This window comes from Ambystoma mexicanum, chromosome 6p (genome assembly GCF_040938575.1).
Source record: "Ambystoma mexicanum isolate Mex_15411 chromosome 6p, UKY_AmexF1_1, whole genome shotgun sequence".
Classification (NCBI taxonomy): domain Eukaryota; kingdom Metazoa; phylum Chordata; class Amphibia; order Caudata; family Ambystomatidae; genus Ambystoma; species Ambystoma mexicanum.
In genome coordinates this window covers 1,341,169,649-1,341,188,643 of record NC_090935.1, presented here as the reverse complement: position 1 = coordinate 1,341,188,643, position 18,995 = coordinate 1,341,169,649, and the positions used below count along the sequence as shown (strand labels likewise).

At 44.9% G+C, this 18,995-nt stretch overlaps 1 protein-coding gene across 4 annotated transcripts in view; it reads right to left on the bottom strand.

The window, feature by feature from the left end:
* Window positions 1-18,995, bottom strand: part of JAK2 (Janus kinase 2) — a 1,999,562-nt gene that overhangs the window by 166,530 nt on the left and 1,814,037 nt on the right. The gene's annotated exons all lie outside the window — the stretch shown is intronic.

The window sequence follows — 18,995 nt, the reverse complement described above, 5'->3', positions numbered from 1 at the left end:
AACCTGGGAAGACAGAGTCTCTTTATACGCTGATGATCTGCTGAGTTACCTGGGTGACCCAGCGGTCTCCTATCCCATAGTCACACAAATACTGATACAATACGGCAGATTCAGCGGCTTCAGAGTGAACTTGAGTAAATCAATACTGTTCCCGGTTAGAGGAATAGACTGTATACCTCCTGAGGGCTCCCCTTACAAAGTTGAGACAGAACAATTCCGATACCTGGGTATCCTAATCACGAATAGACTGGAGGACTATTTTACCGATAACTTATACCCAATTATGAATCGCTTCACACAAGACGTTAATCATTGGGTTACACTGCCACTGCCACTAGGAAGAGCAACACTCTTTAAAATGCTAGCTCTACCCCGCTTCTTGTATATCCTATAAAATACTCCTCTGCACATCCCCACAACTGAATTTCGTAAAGTGGATAAGACACTACAGAAACTACTATGGGGGGGAACACACAAGGATAGCACTGACCATGCTCCAACGATCCGTATGGGAGGGAAGGATTGGGCTCCCACACATGCAAATATATCACTGGGCGAACCAGATGGCGGCTGTAAACTATATACTACACATGGACCTAGAATTGCCGCACATACATGCAGAAAAAGCAGCGAGACATGACGAACCTCCAATTGTAAGCCTGTATAAGGTGATGAGCCATCCTCCTTCTTGCACAATAACTGCCCACACGACCCAAATCTGGAGCGAAACACACAGACACATAAGATGTCTGGGAAACAGCGGGGATACAAACAATCCAACAAGTGATAAGAGACGGTAGAATCATACCATTTACTGAACTATCGGCCACGTATGGTCTTCCACCCACTGAAGACTACCACCACACACAGTTGTCTCATGCACTCATCAAACATATGCCAAATCTCGTTGACCTCCCAGAATTTACACCGATAGAGAGAAACATTGTGTTAGACAGTGTGAATGCCAAGACTACGTCAACAATGTACAGTCTAATCTCTTCCTTTGCCACAAAAGAAATGTGCAATTTGAAAGCAAAATGGGAGTAAGATGTGGGCCCGCTGCTGCCTGAGGAATGGACCACGACCTTAATGTAAACCAGAGAGATGGCAAGATCGGCTAGAATACGGCTAATCCAACTGAAAATCTTACACAGAATATACTACCCACGAACAACACTATACAACTGGGGCAAGACCACAGATACCAATTGTCTACGCTGCAAACAAGAAGAGCGCACGTTCATTCATATTTTATGGCAATGCCCACGCATACAATACTTCTGGCAAAAATGCTGTAACAGGCTGCCACAAGTAATAGGTCGGACGATCCCAAAAGAACCAAAACTCTTGCTATTAGGGATCGAGGAGGAGGGAAGATGACCCGCTTTGAAAAACTCTTTCTCTCAACCACCACAGGAACTAGCCAAGAGAAATATCGCACAACTATGGGGTTCAGAGTCCACCCCCCAGTACGCCCAGTGGGTGACAGACGTGGAAGCTTGTATAGCGATGGAACATCATGTCTATACAACCAGAGGCTGCCCCGGGAAAGCTGGTAAAATATGGCAGAAATGGGAACAAACTATGTGATGACCAAGGGTAAATTGTGCGATCCTGGTACGCATCGACCATGCAATAACTATACAACGTGGTGATACCCCAAGCAGTGTCCTGTACTGACTGTTGTAACTTAACTAATTATTGAGACTGGTCTCAGTGCCTTTGATGTATGAATGGAAATGTTGTTTGAATGTTGCAAGTTGTTGTCTTGCAGAAAAAACAATAAAATGTGATATTAAACAATTAAAAAAAAAATAAGTCCTACTCAGGTGTGGGCCATTAGAACCAGTTCTGCTCCTCTGGGCTCCTCTTCCTCATCCCATTACCTATAGCATTATGGGACTTTAATGTAATTTTACCCTCATCTGATTTACTCTGTTTAAAAGTGTTATAGAATAGACCTTTAGGGGAGGGTTTTAAAGGAAGTAATGGTTGATTCTTGAATTTTTATATCTCAAACCTAAGGGGGAATCATAACCATCAGAAGTAATGGTAGCAATTCTCTGATCCATATATATATATATATATATATATATATATATATTTGAAAATCGAAAGGTGAAAGGACCGCCATTCCTTCGAGCAGCACTCCCACCAACGTGTATTGATAGCAACTTCTTCTAGTAACACAGACGTCCTGGAATAACTGACAAACTGCTGAGGTTGTCAATCGTAACAATAGTTTGTGCAGTTAAAAGCAATGGCTCCCCAGTTACATAGATGCCAGAGATATTACCCTCCGAAGAGGATGAATACTCCGTCTTTCCTAACCAAGTCATCCTGTCCCCTTGGTGGCTTTCTCCTTCCAGGTAATTAACCCAGCTAATACCACCCCCACTGTTAGGATCAGGTAGTGGCTGCCTTGCCCTAGCCACGTGGGAGGAGACTTTAGGCTGGGATTCTGTGAGGACTCCGCAGGATTCATCACAATACACACACACCTAGACTGGTCCACCCGGATCAGGTGGGATTTTTAAGTGGGCATTAGGGTGCAGATACTATGCGGAAAACTCTGCACCTAATCAATTGGGCTAGGGGGGTAAGGGGCAATCCTATGTTGCTTTCTAATGATGTGGACAAGGCCTTCAGCAGAGTCGATTTGCCCTTTCTCTAGGCAGTGCTGCGCAAGTTTGGATTTGGGAGCAGGGTGTTCAATGTGATTATGGCTTTGTACGCACATCTGACAGCATGCGCTGCAGCCAACAGATGTTTTTTTCACTAGTTTGGTTTGGACCGGGGTACAAGACAAGGTTATCCCCTTTCATCTCTACTTTTTGAGAGAGGATCCGCGAGTGGAAGGTATAAAAGGGGGTAGTTGGAATATAAACTGGGGTTGTATGCGGATGACATTTTGTTGCATTTTAGGAACGCATTGGGAAGGGTCCCGGCAGCAGTGGAACTGATTGGACAATATGGAATTTCTCATGGTTTCAAATGAATAGGGCCAAGTCTATTTTGTTTCCCTTTGAGAGGAAGGAGGATTGGGATTCACGAGGATTGGACAATTTGGGAATGGACGTGAGGGAGGACCAATTGCGCTATTTGGGGTTCCTTCTTATGAGAGATTTGGAAGGGTTGTACGAGGCAAACTACATCCCCTGCCCCCGTTGCAAAGGTTATATAATGACATATGGAAATGGGATAGACTTACCAAATCATGCATGGGATGCCTAAATGCCATTAAGATGAATTTCCTTCCTAGACTATTGTTTTTATTTCAGATGCTTCCCATTGGGGGGAAGTGAAAGGACATCTTTTAAAGTTCTTATGGCAAGGAAAGAAAGCACGAGTGGCTTATGATATTCTGGTTCTTCCAAAAGAGTGTGGGGGAGAGGGTTTAACAGACCTGTACTTGTATTATAAGGTGGTTCAGCTTAGGGTTGTGGTACCTCATTTGAGGGAAGAGGTGGAGCATCAGTGGGTTGGTATGATAATTTTCATCTTCGACCAGTGATGGTGGGGGGAGTGGTTATGGGCACTGAGGGACTGCCATTATCAGAGTCATTTGGAATATCTGAGGGGACGGAGATGCATGGGGTTACGACTTGGCCATCCCTGTTGAGGCATTTGTGGGCTCGGGGGGTGAGGGACCATATTCTGAATTCTGAGAGGTTTCAGAGTTGGTTTGAGGGAGGCCTGACGAGGGTGGAACAGTTATGGAACACCAGGCAGTTTATCCCCATATCGGAACTGGAAGAGGCACTGGGAATTGGGACCCTGTCCGTGTTTTCGGATTTGCAACTGAAGGGGGTGATCAAGGCTGAAGTCTGGAAGGCGCAGGTGCAGCAGGATCTCATTCTGACGGAGAAAGTTCTTTATTCTCAAATGGAGATGAAAGGTTTGATGTCCCTGCTGTATGGCACCCTGGTAGAGGTAGGTAGGGGGAGCACGGATAAACCTCAGGTTAGATGGGAAAGGGACTTGGGATTGGATAAGGGCATCATGGCACAAACTGTGCTGTAGGGCATTTAAGGTTTCAACAGCTTGCCAGCAAGCACCATGCTATTAAATTATTGCATCTATGGCAGTATAACCCAGTGCGTCTTTCGAAGATGTTTCCTGGAGTGAGTCCACTCTGCTGGCATGAATGTGGTGTGAGGGCGGATTATTGGCATATGTGGTGGGGGTGTGATAAGGTGCAGGTTTAATGGGACAAACTGCTTGGATGGATAAAGGAAATGGATGGTGTTTCTCAACAAGGGACACTGTTACTTGTGCTGTTTGGCCTGGAGAATATTGAAGGGGAATATCGTGGTTTGTTTCACTTGGCAAACGGTTTGCTGTTGGCGGCTAGGGCATGCTTAGCTATGCACTGGAAGGGGCCATTGCTACCTGGGAAAATGGAGTGGGTCAATAAGACTACGAATATTTATGTAATGGAAAGGATTACCACAGCCATTCACGGACATAGGGTGGAAATTAAGACAGAATATAATGGGTTCTGCACCAGGTTTATGCGCCCCGTGGTCCTTTGCTGTTAGGAATGGGGTGACAATGTGATGGATGAAGTGTTCCAGGAGGGTTGGATTCACCCCCTCACCCATTAAGGACGGGATCTACTAACCAGTATTAGGCGGTACTGCCTGGGGGATGTTATTGTTGTGCCAAATGTCCGCTCTTTTCAGTATTGTTTCTCTTATTTTTGTGTTCAGTATCGCACATGAAGTCTTTTGCTATTCTTATGGGTCAGGAGGTTTTTGTTGCCTATACCCAGAGGAGTGGAGGGGGGAGTTAGGGGAAAGACAGGAGTAATAGTTTTGTTCTTATTCATTGCCTTGATGCGGTTTTGATTGCTTCTTCTACTTTTGTATTGTAAAAAATGACACTAACAGTTTGAATTAAAAAAAAAAGATCATAAATGAAATGGTCTTCCTCATCAAAGATGAGTTCAATCATTGACAAAAACTGGCTCTCAGAACCCAGAGCATACCCCAGACAGGTAGTGCCAAGGCTCCAATGCCAGAAGGCAGAGCTGATCAGCATAGGTCTGGAGCAGTCTCTGCAGGAGTGGCTGGAATCGAGCAAACATGCACCTCCAGGCTTTAACAAGCATGGGGGACCCTGCTCTAACATTGGCGCCGAGGTCCAAGCCATGAGCACCAAGGCCTTGATAGAGATGTCAAGCATCTGAATCTGGAATTCTTCTGACAATTCTGGTGTGGATGAGCTAGTGGGGTATAGTGCAAGAAAAGTGTCATTCCTTCGAGGCATCATCCTCCCTGAGTGGGAATCACTACTCCTTTTCCTTGGAGCTAGAGCCAAGTGGCGTTCTAAAGTAGTATACTCTCTGCATGGCAAAAAGGAACTGATCATCATGGGGTATGTCTGACTCCATATGTACTCCCTCGGAATCATACCTAATGGGTCAAATATTTGTTTACATTCACTCAGTGATGTTCTCGCACAATCACACCAGAGATGGTGATTACATATTTAAATATATACAATGTATTCAGCATTCACAAATAATGTATGGTATTAACACATAGAATACTAGAAGTCTTATATTGTCTCATATTCTGTGTGGTCCAATCTGAAGTGGGAAGACCTATATGCATGAATTTGCTGAACCAAAGCAGGACCACTGCAGCATTTCAGGTCTCTAAGCTGATCTCCAAAGTGTTGACCGAGGTGCAGCGATTTGTTCCTGCATTTCCAAAATCTACCCAGAGGGTGGATTTTAGGAGGCCAACTTATTATGTTGAACAAGGACACACTGAAGTAGGGCCACATCCAATGAAGGAAAGGTAGCAGAGCTGCAAGGCTTAGACTCAGGAGGGCTGGGAGAGTGGTCTTGGCCTACAATGAGTTCATACAGAATAGCACCAATAATTCCAGTTAGACAGGTACGCACAACAATATAGAATGATCTATTAAGTCTTTAAAATATACACTAAGCATATCAAAACTCTAGGCAAATATTATCACACACTTACTTTAAAACAGATACACACTTGATTCAATAACCCAGGTAAGTTCTCAGATGCATAAGGTTCAGTAAAAACACTTTAGAATAACCATAAAACATTTCCCTAACACTTTGTAATTCCAGCCCTAAAATAGCTTAGGCCTTGTGCCCTAAAGTCATCAGTTCCAAAAATATACTTTTCAGGAAGGTTTACCATGTCATTGGACAATGGCAGTAGTTATGTTCCAAAATTAAAAAAGGTATGTAAAGTTCAGCTAAGTCAACTCACTCAATCCTATATACTAGGATAGGCCTAGGAAGGGATGCTTGACCAGACCTCCACCGGCCAAAGCCAAGAAAAAATGATAATGAGACAGGACTTTACCCCCATATAACCCTATGGAAAATGGGCGGGGAAGGAACTGGTGTGTTAACTTACCCCCCCTGACTGAGATTTCTCCAGAGACCACTGATGAGGTTCCAGAATCCTCTGGGGACAGTCTCATGTGTTTGGCCCGGTCAAGGAAGCTCCAGGGGTGGCAGGAGAAGTTGGCACTTTTGGACGCAAGATTTCATTTAATTCGGTCCCAGTGCTTGAATCTGTGTTTCAGGGCCCACTGGGGCAACTCCAATCCTCTCTACGTCCCCGTTTGCCTGTGGACCCCTAACTGAACAACCTGCAGCAACAACCAGGTAAGGTGGTACGAGCGGGAGCACAGCCATCACTGTGCTCTGGTAAAACCCTGCCACTTCTATGTTACTACCACTTGCTCCTAACATTGTCTTGATTTGCAATTTGCCGTTTAGTTTGCCTGGTATTGCCAATATATTGCACTTGGAAAAATTGTGTGGGCTGGCCCATGTGTTTCACTTCGAAGAATTGTTTGGGTTGGCTAACATATTGCAATTGGCGGAATCATGAAGGTTAGCCCATGTACAGCGCTTGGAAGAATTGTGTAGGTCAGCCCATCTATTGCACTTGGAAGAATCGTGTAAGTTAACCAATTTATTGCACATGGAGGAAATGTGTAGGTTAGCCCTTGTATTGCACTAGGAGGAATTTGTGTAGGTTAGCCATCATATTGCATTTGAAAGTATTGTGTAGGTTAGTCCATGTATTGCATTTGTAAAAAGTGTGTAGGATAGCCCTGTATGGCACTTGGTAGAATTGTGTAGGTTAGACTTTTAGCGCCTAGAGGAATTGCATAGGCTGGCCCTTTATTCTCACTTAGGTTAGCCCAAGTTTTGGACTTGGACAAATTGTATAGGCAAGCCCATCTATTGCACTTGGAAGAAGTGTGAAGAGAGCCAAAGCATTGCACTTAGAAGATTTAAGGGCAGCCAAGGCGCTGCACTTAGACTATGATGCTAGCCTATAAATTGCACACAGCATTTTCATAAGGGTAGTATATACACTGCACTTACACTTATAATGACGATAGCCAATAGCTCCTGGGAAGGATTCAAGAGTAGCCCATGTATTGTACTTGGAGAGGTCCTGCAGGGGGCATATGTATGACAATTTAGAACTATTGTAAGAATGGCCAAGGCATTGCACCTAGAAAACATGGAGAGTAGCCACTGCACTTAACCTATGTGACTGTAGAATTAGTCAGCTCAGCATTCCAGGCATATATAGAATGTAGCAATTGCATTAAACCTAGCAGAATGTAGCTTTGAACTATATCCAGTCGAAGGCTGAATGTTATGTATTAAATCTAAGTGAACATGTGTTGTAGCCAGTGCATGGAATCTAGGCGATTGTAGAATGTGGCCATGGTGGTCAGTCATAATTTCGAATGCAATAATGTCGAAAGTGAAAATGTCGAAATTATTTGATCGAAAAAAAAAATGTCGAAAATCATTAATGTCGAATTTTTTCTGTATTTTTTCCAAAACATTATTTAAGGTAAGTAACACAAATAGAATATTAATAATACAATTCATGCAATGTTTATTTCACAAATATGTGCTTTTATTTTATTATTATAGTATTATTCTGTTTTTAAATAACTTATTAATTTTATTTATTAATACTTATTTTATTCAACTGTAAATGTATTGATAAATATATATATATAACATGACTTTAAATGTATTGATATATGGGATACATTACTCACCATAATCGTATTTCTGATGCTTGTATCTGCTTAGATTCACATGCTGTGCATAGGCCGACATCTAGTGGAAGCTGCGGAGTATTACAGTTTGTTTTTCGAAACTCGAAAATGGGCGTCGACACAGGGCGTGTCAGTAATACTATCCCTAGTGTGACGTCCACTGTACCCAAGATCCCTCACGCGTCTAGGATCCTCAGATTGTATTTTTTCTGACATGAGGTAGCATGAGGAGTAGCGTGAGTACAGATAATCCAAGCAGATAGATAGAAAGGTAAGACTACAAGCAACCATGCGCCTTCTCTCAGAGGGGAGGAAGGGTGGGTCGCATGTGAATCTAAGCAGATACAAGCATCAGAAATACGATTACGGTGAGTAATGTATCCCTTCTGAGGCTTGTGGAATCTGCGTAGATCACATGCTGTGCATAGATTAGTGAGCAGTACCTGAAGGAGGTGGGATGTGTGAAGGGTCATGAGCAAATAAGTGTCTTAGAACCGCTTGTCCCACTTGTGTATCTGCCTTGGAATGGGTGTCAATGCAGTAATGCTGAGTAAAAGTGTGAATAGAGCTCCAAGTAGCTGCTTTGCAAATGGTGTCAAGGGGTACATTTGCAATGAAAGCCAGAGTGGCCCCAATGCCTCTTGTAGAGTGGGCTCTTGGCGTGAAAGGCAGAGTCTTTTCAGAGAGTGAGTAACACAGCTGGATACAGTTAATAATCCACTTCGAGATGGCACCTTTAGAGACGCGATCCCCCTCTCTGCCTGTAGCTACAGAGACAAACAGCTGATCTGTTTTCCTTAGCGGTCTGGTTTTATTTACATAGTAGAGGACCGCCCTACGCACATGTAGGGTGTGTAGTTTCACCTCAGCCGAGCTTTGAGGGTCCTGGAAGAAAGCCAGAAGCTCGATGGACTGGTTTACGTGGAATTTAGATATAAACTTAGGTGAGAACCTAGGGTGTGTGCGTAAAACCAGTTTGTCTTTATGGACAGTAAAGAAGGGATCCTGCACTGACAGAGCCTGAATTTCACTGACCCTTCTTATAGAAGTAATAGCTACTAAGAAGGCCGTTTTATAAGTCAGGTGTTTGAGACTGCTTTTATGCATGAGCTCGAAAGGGGGGACAATGAGCTTAGATAGCACCACATTAAGGTCCCACCCTGGAGGTGGGTTTGAAATAGGAGGGTGAAGTCTCTTTACTCCTTCCATGAAGGCTTTAACTACTGGTACTTTCCACCACGAGACCTTGTTATGGGAAGTGGTGTATGCCGACAGGGCTGCCAGGTGTACTTTCAGTGAGTTAAAAACCAGTCCTGCATCCAGCAGGTGGAGCATGTATGTAACAATAGTGGAAGGAGTGCAATCAACTGGGTTGATTTGTTTACTCTGGCACCAGATAACGAATCTCTTCCACTTGTCAAAGTAGCAGTGCCTTGTGTTTGGTTTCCTAGATTCCTTTAGGATGTCCATTCACCTCTGTGGTAAAATGAGATGTCCAAACTCTAAGACCTCAGGAGCCATGCTGCCAGGTTCATTGAGTTGGGTTGCTGATGCACTGTTTGACCTTGGTGATGGGACAGTAGGTTGTACCAGGCCGGAAGTTTGATGGGCTCGCACACCGCCATCCTGCGTAAGTGTGGGAACCACGGTTGTCTTGCCCACATAGGAGCAACTAGGACGAGCGTCATCGACTCTCTGTTCATCTTGTTGACCACCTTCCTGATGAGAGGAGTTGGTGGAAAAGGGTACGCAAACATCCCTGACCAGTTCATCCACAGGGCGTGAGTCTAGTTGGGGGAACCTGGATGCAAATCCTGGGCATTGTCCGTTTTCGCTTGTGGCGAATAAGTCTATAGTGGGGAAACCCCACTGAGAGAAGATATCTTCTACAACCTCTCTGTGTAGAACCCATTTGTGTTCCTCTGGGAGGGAGTCTCTGCTCAGAGCATCCGCTAGGGAATTGAGCTCCCCTGGAACATGTTGTGATGACAGGAAGATGTTCCGTCTGAGAGCCCGGATCCAGATTTTCTGGGCAAGCTTGGACAGATTTGGCGAACAAGTCCCTCCTTGCTTGTTCAGGTAGAACATGGCTGTCGTGCTGTCCGTCCGGATTTGCACTGACAGGTTTAGTAGGTAGGGCCTGAACGTTTGAAGCGCTCTGAATACTGCCAGAAGCTCTAGCAGGTTGATGTGGTTCTTGGCCACTGAGGGATACCAGAGACCCTGAGCTGTGTGGTGGAGATGGTGAGTTCCCCACCATGTCAGGCATGCATCGGTAGTGACTACTGCCTGTACTTCGGGATCGTAAAAGGGTTTCCCGTGTGCAAGATTCTCTCTTGTCCACCAGTGAAGGCTTTGTACCAGTGTTGGCGAAACGACCACTAGATCGTCCCACTGACCACTTGCCTGAGACCACTGTTTCGCCAACCATTCCTGCATGGGACGCATGCGCAGGCGCGCGTGGGGGACCAGGCAAATACATGACGCCATCATGCCCAGCAAACACATTGCTTTGCGTACCGTTATTTGATGACCGGACTGATATTGCGGAATTTGCAGTAGTATATTCCGAATTCTTTCCTCTGAAGGAAATGTCAACCCCTCTTGAGTATCTAGGATTGCTCCTACGAACTGTTTGGAGGTGCTTGGCACCAGGCTTGACTTTTTCTCGTTGATTGAGAAGCCTAATTCGTGGAGGAGGTCGATAGTCCTTTGAATGTTTGTCCTGCAAATTACTGGGGTTTCCCTCGTTATGAGCCAGTCGTCCAGATAAGGGGACACCGGGATTGCCTCCCTGCGTAGGTGTGCAGCCGCCACCGCCAGTACCTTGGTGAATATCTTTGGTGCCAAAGCTATCCTGAAGGGCAGTACCTTGAACTGGTAGTGCCGACTATCCACTTTGAAGCGCAAGTACCTTCTGTGCGCTGGGAACATGGAACTATGAAAATAGGCATCTTTCATATCCAAGGTTGCCATGTAATCCCCCTTTTATAGGAGGGGATTACCTCTTGTAGCGTAGTCATTCGAAACTTTTGGGGCTTGACATACTTGTTGGCAGGCCGTAAATCCAATACTGGGCGCATTGTTAAATCTTTTTTTGGCACAATACCCAGGACCGGGACGAGTTCTATCGCGTCCTTTGCTAGCAGATTGGCAATCTCCTCGAGGAGAATCTTCTGATGTTCTAAAGAGTGTACTCTTTGTCGTGGAGGATGGTTCCGGGGAGGCTGCAGTAGTTCTATACAGTACCCTGCGGATACTGTTGACAGCACCCATCTGTCTGATGTGATCCCTTCCCAAGCCTGGGTGAAGTTGGAAATGCGTCCCCCTACTGGGGTTGCATGAGAAGGGACCCTGAACTGAGCGTCACTGCTTTGGTGGAGGCGTGCCGCCTCCTCTACTGGGGCTGCCTCTGCCTTTACCACGTCCTCTCCTATTACCCCTGCCGTAACCCTGGGTAGACTGTTGGCTGTTGTTGTTCTACTGTGTACCCTGCCCCTGGGAATAGTTTGATCCTCTCTGGGAATTTTGGCCACGTGGACGACGAAAATTTCCATTCCCTCTCTGGTTAGGGGGTTTATTGGTAAGTTGGCCAAGGGACTTGAGTGTCTCATATTCGTCCTTGGCATTCTTCAGCGCGTCCTCGACCGCCTTACCAAACAACAGATCGGCTTCCACCGGTTTGTCCAACAATGATGCCTGGGTTTCTGCCTTAAAACCAGACTGCCGTAACCACGTATGTCTCTTGATAACAGTACCTTCTGCTATCAATCTGCCTGCGTTGCCCGCGGCGTCAAAAGTTGCTTTTAAAATGCAACCAGACACGGCTCTACCCTCTGCTGAAATTCGTGCTAACTGGCCCTTTAAGGGCTCTGGTGCAGAGGCTATAAGTGCCGCGACTTCTTCCCACTGATGGCAGTTGTAGCTAGCCAACAGGGTGGTGGAGTTTGCAATCCTTGCCTGATAGGCGGACGTTGAGGCTACTTTCCTGCCGAAACCATATAGTTTTTTGCTCTCCTTGTCTGGAGGAGCTTCGAACGATGACAAGGGTGTTCCAGCCCTCTTACGAGTGTTGGTGACAACCAGGGAGTCTGGCTTCAGATGTCCTCTTATATAGAAAGGGTCAGACTGGGCTGCCCTGAAAAGTTTTTCAACTCTGGGATTGACTGCTCTGGTGAGGTTCGGGTTCACCAGGGACGGGTCTATTCTTCGCTGAATAGACTTAAGGATAGGGATGGTCTGGGCAACAGGCCTCCTTTCTCCCACTAACTCCTCGGCGAAGTCCCTCTCCTCCTGGACACCGTGGGTGTCAATATGGAAATGTTCTGCTGCTCGTGCGAGAACCTCGTTCAGGAGGGGTTGGTTATCGACAGGGGAGTCGGTAACCGGGGCTTCCTTCTCTACCGGGGAATCTACTCTGTAGGTTTCAGGGTCTTCCTCTTCTTGGTCCTCATCATCCCCATAGTAGCCCGTCCCGGTTTGCTCTTCTACCATGCCAAATTCTTGGTCCTCACCAAAGGAAGTCTCTCCTTGATACTGTGAGTATGGTTGTACATCGAAGGGGTCCAAATACCTCATAGGTGTCTCAAACCGGGGCTTCTTACTCGGGGGGATAGGATCATTAGAGCCTGAGGGTGTAGACCCTTGTGGATTATATGAAAGGAAATGGTCTGGATTTTTATCATAAAAGTCTGCCAAAGAAGACCTCCTTGACATGACCCTATCTATGTCATCACTCGATCGTTCTTTGGAACTGGGAATGACTCTCTCAGAAAGTCTAGGAGACTTATCCTGAGTAGACTTGCTGGTTTTAGAAATAGCAGCAGACTTGGGCTTGTCTGTCTGTTTAAGAGGAGTGGAGTGTTTTACAGGTGTGGAAGAGTGCAGTGGCTGCTTGTTCTGCTGTTTTCCCCCCTCCCCGTGTGTGGAAGAGTGTTTTCCCTGTCCCTTTGTGGTTCCGGAGGTTTTCGACGCCTGGTGTCGAGGATCGGGGGTAGAGTCCCTGTGATCTTGTCTGCGGGCTCCGACTCCTGGAGAGCGGCCTGGGGGTGGAATTCGTCTTCGTCCTCCGACGATCGAACTTCCATTAGCTTAGGGAGCGAGGCATTCTTGGCAAGAGTGGATGATTGCCTGGAGTCATGCGGCGATCTCGATCGAGAACGCCCAGAGGACACCGATTCGGACCGTTCTTTATGTGCCTCTTTCCAAGAACTCGACGTCGTCGAGTCTCGGTTGGACTTCGTGTGTTTTGTGTGAGTGGTGTGTGAATCGCTTGTGTCGCCGGGGGTCTTCCCCATAGCCGCCCTGTCGGACGACCTTCCGAGGTCGGGGACTTGCGCTCAGCTGTCTTTAGACGCCGTAATGCCCTCGCCGTCCGAAAGCACGGCGTCACTGCCATCGCTGAAGGTGCCCTCTGCCGCCATGGCCGCCTGCCTGGCGTGGTGGGCCCAACGCTTCGTCGAACGGTCCTTAAGGTTGTCCCTCGGCAAGCAGAGATTGCACGTGGCGTGCCTGTCGACCCAAGGGTATTTGCGATTGCACTTGGGCAGAATTGAAAAGGGGTACCCTCCATACGCACCTTGAGGCAGCGGGCTGGTAAGTGTAGGAAATGTATAGGATGTACCTATATACAAAGAGTGTAGAGTATGTCCACCCCCCACTCTCCCTACTTGCAGGGCCGAGGCCAGAGGCCTTCCAAGGCCCGGGCCGAAGCCAGAAGCCTTCCGAGGCCCAAATCCGTCGTGCAGCAGCCGACGGTCGAATTCTTCTCCAAGCCGGCGTCGAGTGTCGAAGTTCGACGTTGGGTTGGGGAAAGGATGTAAATTTATCGATATTTTAGCAAAAGTATGGCTAAGGCCAGGGGACTCCGCAAAATGCTTCCAACCAGTATGGCGGAAGAAAACAATCTGAGGATCCTAGACGCGTGAGGGATCTTGGGTACAGTGGACGTCACACTAGGGATAGTATTACTGGCACGCCCTGTGTAGACGCCCATTTTCGAGTTTCGAAAAACAAACTGTAATACTCCACAGCTTCCACTAGATGTCAGCCTATGCACAGCATGTGATCTAAGCAGATTCCACAAGCCTCAGAAATATATATATATATATAAAACATGAAGTTCAACTTGTAATATACTTATTGTCCATTTGATGGTGCTAGAGTATTAGAAACATGCATTTAGCTATATATTTAAAGTTTGTTAATGTTTTCCTATGTACGTTACGTCTGCTTACGTTTACGTAAGCGCCATTTTTAAAGCTCATTTTCCAAACGGTTCTCCAGCGTTCGCGTCTCCGTTACTCCGGTCGTGGATTTCAAGGATTTTTCGTGGGGTTTTTTCGGAGCAATTGTGTTTTTTCCATTGGATTAACTGGTTTTTATGGATTTTTAATCTCTTTTCTTCCGGAGCATCGAGGATCGTGGATTTTTTTCGTATGGGTCTTTTTTGGATTTGCACTTTTTTTTCCTTGCTGGATTTGGATTTTCCTTGGTTTTTTTCTTGGCATATTTACATGGATTGCCATTACAGACTTGGATTTATGGAGTTTCTCATCCAGGATTGTGGATTTTTTTTCTTCCGCGCTGGATTTGGATTTTTCTTGGTTTTTTTCTGAGCACATTTACATGGATTGCCGTTACAGACTTGGATTTATGGAGTTTCTCATCCAGGATTGTGCGTTACAGACTTGGATTTATGGAGTTTCTCATCCAGGATTGTGCATTTTTTCTTCCGTGCTGATTTGGATTCTTCTTGGTTTTTTTTCTTGGCATATTTACATGGATTGCCGTTACAGATTTGGTTTTATGGAGCTGCAGGTTGGTGTTTTCGGATTTACTTCGCCTATGCCACACTGGATTGTAGATGTCCATGCATCGTAAGTTTGCTTAACATTTTAAGTTAAATGCAACCGAATTCAAGAAGTTTTCTTTATTCTGTTTGTTAAAATCTTGTATTAATTGTACCAGTTTACTTTCGTAATCCATGTATTTTTTTCTTTTTGGTTCTTGGTTAGCCAATGAAAGTGTTTGTGATATCCTAAATTCTTGGTGGTGTTCTTCAATTTGCAAGTCCTTCACAAAATGCCATAAATTAGGGTTATGGATGTTGAAAATTTTACATAATATGCTATGCCATCACTCTAATGTGTTATTGGTGCATGGTGTACTTTCTAATGTAGCTTGGTAACAATTCCACAATGGTACCGGGTATTTTGGCCTGCGTCTTGTTCCATTTCGAGTTAATTGTCCTATCCATGTGTTCTCAAAATAGTCTAATAAATCAGTATTTTCCTCCTCATGATTCTTGTAGTATTCAGTTTCAATCAAATGTTCGTAAAAATCAACAACATAATTTTCCTGTACAAAAGCCAATGCAAAAAGTTTTTTAATGTTATATGGTAACAACTGTCCTCTGTATATTTAGTACTTAATCGTAATTTTTGTAACTTTCGCCATATACTTTGTTTAAAATGAAAAAAACATCCCTGAACCCTTGTCCTTTTGTACACTGATGAAAATCCCTTAATTTGAGCCGTTTCGTAGTCCATGATTATTGTAGTCGGATTAGAATTAGGTGCAGTCTCTTTAATTTAGTTGAACACGATTCTGTATGTTTCTTCACTTTTTTTTGGCATCAAAATATATATACAAGCGGTACGATTTTATCGTTAATTGTTCCATGCACTGTGTAAAACTGGTGAAAAGGTTGTGGGCACACTTTAAACTTTGCGTCACTTTGCCAATTTTGACTACGTGTGAGATGTTGAAAGTTCGCTGCAGTAGAGAATATCAATATTTTTTCATTGTTCAATTCCAGTCTGGCATGGTGAGAACTCACTCCTTTGGCTGTTAATTTGAAAACATCCGGAATTGTCATATCTCTAAATAACATTGGTGCTGGTGGCAGATTCTCTTTCTGTTGTTTAGTACGGTTTATTGTACGCTGCATCAACTTTTCATCTGGTAACTGAGCCGTTATATGTGTGGATAATTTGTCACAAACACCTGCAAGTATTGATCCACTAGCTTCACCATGACTTTCCACGGCTTTTCTTTTTAGTTTGGATAATGGTTTTCTGATAATAATATTGGTCTGATCTGGCAGATGGTTGTGTTCATTTTTACTTTTCATATCTGCGCCCTCTGTAATCGCTTGTGCGCTGCATTTAATTTTCGCATACTCTGTGCATTTCCAGTAAATGCGTTCTTTTTTTTGCTTTCCTTATAGAAAACGTATCCATTTAAAACCAACTGCCTTCCTCCTTTTTGTGTGGTGATGAACTCCACTTTGTTCTCCATTTTTATTCTAAAATAATAGAGAAAATTAACTGTTTTATCTTTCCTGTCACACAATTGTATGATACCTTAATGTCTAGTTACATGTTCGTTATAACAATATTACCTGTTTTAGTCTGAAGCAACTCCAATCGATTTCCTGCAGTACATCCTCAAGTGATGTTCTGTCAGGTAATGACGGTTTTCCACAACCGTTATTGGTTTCTTGGTACCTAAACAAGGTTCTTTACTCGTGGTTGTCACCTATGAGTTTAACCCTTTCTTACCCTCTTGTGTTGAGTATGAGGGGTGAGAGGGTGGTCGGGGGGGGGTGGCGGATGGCTGCGGGGTGTCGGGTGAGGCGGGTTGGGAGGGGGACCAAGTAAATGATACTCTTGTTGTTTCTTTATATCGGGTTATTGATATTGTTAATCGACCTTTAGTTGGACATTTATTTTTCGAAAAATTGACTCTTAATTCTATGTGTATCTTTTCGATATTCTGATTTTTGACATTTTTTTTTTTTACATTTTTGTAGTTCGACATTTCTTTTTCGACATTATCACTATAAACCTGTGGCCATACCATGGAATGTAGATCTAGCAGAATCAGAATTAGCTAGTTCTGCGTTCAATATGTGCGCTCTAAAATGTAGCTGTTATAGTATATCTGACTGCATGTGGATTGAAGCCACTAAACTAACATTAACTCTAGATGCCTCGGAATATGGCAAATGTTAGAAGGTAGACAATGTACTAAATCCTATCGCACTTCATGTTTATGGAACTTTAGCGGAAGGCACTGCCAACATCCTGCACGCATCTGCTCTCACACACAACCCGAAAGACACTTTGCCCAACACTTATGCAGCTACCTTTCACGACAAACAAATGAACCGTAGTTGCACACATAATGACTATCCTCTCACATCCCCCTCCAGACACCTCTCTAGTCTTCCTCTCTACACCTATCCACATGCCAAGTAGACATGGGTGCTGTGAGAAACCTGAGGGCGTCCTCAGATATACTCCCCTTGGGTCATGTTCTCAGGTGGCCAGGGAAACGCCATTGCTTGTGGATCCTGACCCTGGGGGCGGAGAACTGAGCGAGGATCACCTGGGTGGAGGGTCCTTGGGGATTGGGGATGAGATGTGCTCAGGTGAGATGCGGTACCCCTCATTTACATTTCGGAAGAAACTCTCAATCCCAGACGCATTTGTGGGGTATTTCTACTCCTGTTCCACTGGACAAGAAAACATCAGGTGATATTATCAGTATAGAAACACCAGTAAGAGGGTAAAGAAGAGAAGGTTTAAGGGTGAGACAGGCGAGACATGGTATCCCTCTTTCCCTTATGAAGACCAAACTAACCCTCCCCCAGCCTTAATGGGCTACTTTAACAAACTTACCCACATTTACCACACTATGGTACTAAGACGAGGAAGAGGCCTATAAAGCATTGTTAAGGTAAGGCATGACCCTTTTAACTATGGTCCGGCAATCTTACAAATGGACCCACACTTGAGGGCCCTTAACAATACTCATTAGTATAAAAGTGAGGGCAGTTCAAGTAGAGGAGACAGAGAAACCTGCTGGCGGCAAGCAGAAGCTGTGGTGAGCTGCATGAAGGGAACTGACGTGCAACCTGGAGTCTGTTACACTTGGCGAGGGAGCAGGCAGCAAGACGGCAGGCTGGAGCAGAAGGGGTTGCGAGAGGACCAGAAGCAAAGCAACCGCTTTGGAGGATCGGGCCGGTCACCTGCCCGGCGAGTGCTGCTCCGCCCGTGGAGAGAAGGCTGGCATGTGCGCGCAAAGCCGTGTAACAGGTGGAAGAGGCAGCCGGAGCTCCTAAGCGAGCAAGCAGCAGAAACTGCATAAAGGTTGTATAACAATAAACGAACACTAAAAGGACCGGTGAGCCTGCCAGACACCAGTGTGGAAAACGGGTGGTCTGGAAGGGGTAGAGCTCTATGCTAAGATTCTAATACATAAAGGGAACATACAGAAAGACTATTCTGGCTTGAGAGACCCGAACACAAATGAAGCATAAGTGAAAGAGAGATCCTTGAGTTGCACAAGGGAAAATACTTGGAATTCTAAATCTCAAAGTGTGAGAGTAACGTGTGCGAGATCCAAATACACCCTTTTGAATACTGAACGAACTGTAAGCATTATTGAACACAGTGCATAATTAAAGCAACAGGAAAATATGATTGAATAAGCATTTCTGAATGTTGCACAGAGATTGAGCGAACAAAGAAAATGTTTTCAATGGAATTAAAGCAGTGTGGTGAAGTTGGTGAATACCTCAAACAGGTCAAAAATTTAAAAGGGAACTGATCCAAAAAGCGCTGCCTATATACTATGGAACAAAGTCACTGAGGTCAGAGGGTGCACGAGACTGTGCACGCACATATATATGCACACCCTCTGAGGACATCACTTATGGCACATGAGGCCCCCACTTACTCCATGACATGCAATGTGGTGCTGCATGGCACCACCTGCTGTTTTTTAAAGATATTTCTGCACCAAAGTGTGATTGCACATGTTGAAGATAAGGAATCTTAGATGAATGTATATATTTAAAATGTGCACGCAGTTTCTTGAGCTGGAATTTTAGCTGT